This window comes from Bactrocera latifrons, unplaced genomic scaffold (assembly GCF_001853355.1).
Source record: "Bactrocera latifrons isolate USDA-ARS-PBARC rearing strain unplaced genomic scaffold, ASM185335v1 scaffold_93, whole genome shotgun sequence".
NCBI lineage: Eukaryota > Metazoa > Arthropoda > Insecta > Diptera > Tephritidae > Bactrocera > Bactrocera latifrons.
The window spans coordinates 703,870-707,619 of record NW_017537634.1 but is presented as its reverse complement, the minus strand read 5'-3'; positions in this window follow the sequence as shown (position 1 = coordinate 707,619).

Genomic DNA, 3,750 nt, shown 5'->3' with positions numbered 1-3,750 from the left:
GAATTTGTACACCATAACGTTTATGTGGCTTAATTGTGTGAGCACAAGTGTATCTCAATTTTTACTCAAGTTACTGCTTACACAGACGGGCCGACAGACAGATTGTCATCCAGATCATTTATATATTTTTCAAAATACCTAAATAATCATATTTGTTCACGTGAACGTAATGAAAACCAAACTCCCAATAGCAGATACTGCTATACAGCCTCAGGCCATAGCTGACCTCTGGCGTGCTTCACGGTGTTGATAAATACGGCTGTGTTCAATCTGCATAATAAATATGGAAATATTGCACCGCTTTTACTAATGTTGCTGATGCCCAGCTGATACTTTGCTGCAATATTGCAGCAATTATTTCACACAGAAAGTGCTAATTGCTAAAGAAATATTAAAAAATGGGGATTATAATTTTATGAAAACTACGAACAAAAGTAGTCAACGGCTTTTGCAGGAGTATTGAGTTATGCCCGGATGTAGCATCGTGCCAACTGTTAAACATGATGGGGTCAATGTTATGGTATGGGAATGTATCTCTGCTACCGGCATTTGGCCCTCGTGGAAGGTTGTTATTAAAAAAACATCGACAACATCGACTCGAGAATTTATGGTATTTGTTCGAAAATAACATCCGTAAACACCTCATAAGTAATATGAAGCAAACGAAAAGTGCAGTTTCGGTACAGAAAGTACAAAAAAACAAGAAAAACATTAACTTCGGCTGCACCCTTCACAGGTGCATTTTTTTGAGCAACTTCTGTTTGTATAGAAGCTAAACGCTATAGTAATCCGATCCAATTAAACAGTAATGCTAGTCAAATTTCATGAAGATACCACATCAAATGCAAAAGTTTCCATTCAAGCCCTTGATTCCGATCGTTCGGTTTGTATGGCAGCTATATGCTATAGTGAGCCGAACTGAACAATTTCTTCCGATATTCCGATATATTATATATTATATTATTTCTATGAGCAATAACTCATACCAAATTTCGTGAAGTGAGGAACTTTTCCATGTAAGCATTTGATTCCGACCATTCAATTTTTATCACAGCTATATGCTATAGTTAACCGCTTTGAACAATTTCTTCGGAGATTACATAGTTGCTTTAGAAAATAACCTGTACCAACTTTTGTGAAGATACATTGTCAAATGTAAAAGTTGTCCATACAAGAACTTGATTCCGATCGTTCAGTTTGTTTGGCAGCTATTTACCATAGTTAACCAATGTGAACAATTTTTTCAGAGATTGCATTGTTGCCTTAGAAAATATTATGTACCAAACTTCGTGAATATATCTTGTCAAATGTAAAAGTTGTCCATACAAGAACTTGATTCCGATCGTTCAGTTTGTTTGGCAGCTATATCTTATAATGGTCCGATATCTCTAGTCCCGACAAATGAGCAACTTCTTGGAGAGAAAATGACGTTTGCAAAATTTCCAAACGACGGACAGACAGACATGTTCGTCTGGAACATGGCTAAATCGACTCAGCTCAACATACTGATCATATATTAAAGCTCTATTAAAAGCTAAAAGATACCACATAAATATTAAACAAGTTGCAATTAAATAATTTAATATAAAATAATATATAAAATTTGTTTATGATTGTTTTTTTTTTTGTTTAATGTGTTTAAGTTGTCAATTCATAAATAAACAAGTAAGAAAGGGCTAAGTTCGAGTGTAACTCTAAAAAGTCAGTCTGATGTTCGAAAAATGTCTATTAGCACGTTTTCACATCGTGAAAGAGGAATGATAGAATAATATTACGTACTGAATGTTTCCATTTTCGCACAGCTGAGTTTTTAAAGGATTCGTCCTAAAGTAACTTGATAATATTAGCTTTGGTCGTGCCTGCCCTCTCAAAAATTATAGTCCACAAATGTTCTGGCTCCTGCGATCCCTGTGCCAAATAAAGGTTTTATATCTTAATTTAGTGCTTAGTTATGTCATAGTATAGGATTTAAAATGGAAATACGCTATTAATAATTTATATAGGATCGGATAAACTTTATTACGCTTACTCTCCTCCAGGGATATAAGTATGAGCAGGAGTCATACATATAAGCAGCAATACTGTGGTGACAATAACTTTCAATTAACGCCTGAATGATTGCCTAGAACAAATCTCTAGAGGTTTAACTTTCTATTTGTTTTGGGCAGGGGTCTTCCTCTGCTTCCGAGATAATGCATTACAACTTTACATTAGTTAATCAGTTCTATTGCCCTAAACGATCTAATGCTCTTAATAAGGTGCAGAACTGATTCCTTGTAACTTATTGACGATACAAGCTTTAACGGAAAGTTCGCCTCAGTCAGAATTTCCAGTTTTTCAAAGAGAATATGCGTTATACCTAGCCATAAAGAAATTCATGAACGCATGTCTTGAACGCAATTCTTTATTATTTCTCTTTTAGTGCATTTTGTGCTAATCTTTAAGCATTGCTATAGCTTTCCCATGCAAAAATAAAGAGAGACTGTAATTATTGAATTTTTACAGTCAGTTATTAAGGAGTATGTTCATAAAAAATTGAATTGTTTTAATAGCTTAACGAAAAATACGCGTTCGGAGAGCTGATGCGGATGGTTGTGCTGCCTGCAATAACGACACAGTGGAGTAGCTGTTTGAGTGAGGGGTGCGCTTTATTGGTCAAATACTTAAATGTACATTAAATCGCTTAAATTATGGCGCACACAAAAATAAAGATTAAACGAAATGGCAACACTCGACAGCAGCGCCACTCAGCGGCAATAAAAAATATGTAACAAAAAACACAAGCAACCCGAAGTGCGGCAAGAGTTTTAAGAGCGGAAATCAAGAATAAGCTTGGCTGGAAGTGCACGTGTACGTTATACCCAATGAGTGTTGGAAGGAATATGTATTGCGTTTCTGTAAATTTTAAAACCGGTAGATAGCTGACGCTTGACCGAAAATCGATGTTATGGACCAATTTGCCTCTTAAACGTGTGTTTTTAATGGATTACAAATCTATATAGAGCCAGAGTTAATTTATTTCCAAAAGTAGCGGACTGGAAAAAGTCAAATATACCATTTAATTTCTCCTGCAAGTAGAATTTAGTAAATAAAGTATGCAAACACTAAACTTTTGAAAGTCGTTTCGCCAGAGGATCTATGTATACTTACCGCTCAGAAACCTAAGTTATGTACTTGTTGGTTATGATTCCAGGTATACTTGAATGCCAGATATTTCGCGCCACGTTCCAGAAGTAAATATAGCGAAGCTTAACGAGAATTCCTTGTAAATTGTCAAATTACAGGCAAGTTTAATTTTAATAATTGGAAACAATTTTATAGCTGATAGATCTTTTAGACCGTCACCCTTTATACCAAGTAGCAATCATGGCATAGCTAACGGCCTCGCTTTATTTTACAATTTAAATTTATTAGGTCTAGCTATTAAACAGCTCTAACTAGTATTGACTTGAACAAGTGTGATTACACACGGCCGCCTTTTACGTTGGGCACAACCAATTAAAAGCTGCGAGCAACATAAAAAACGAGTAGGCGGCCATCAAACGCATCCATGGACATGAAGTTGTGGATCTTTCGCGTTACTTCGTGATACCATGAAGTCTAATATCTTCCTACATCTTCTAATTAACGTTCGAGAACGCAAAACTGGCAGCAGCTGCGGCACCAACACCAACAAAGCGGGCGACGGACCCTTGTGGCCGCAAGTCAAACTTTTTTCGCGTGGCTTGTAACGTGCAAACTTGTTCTCGC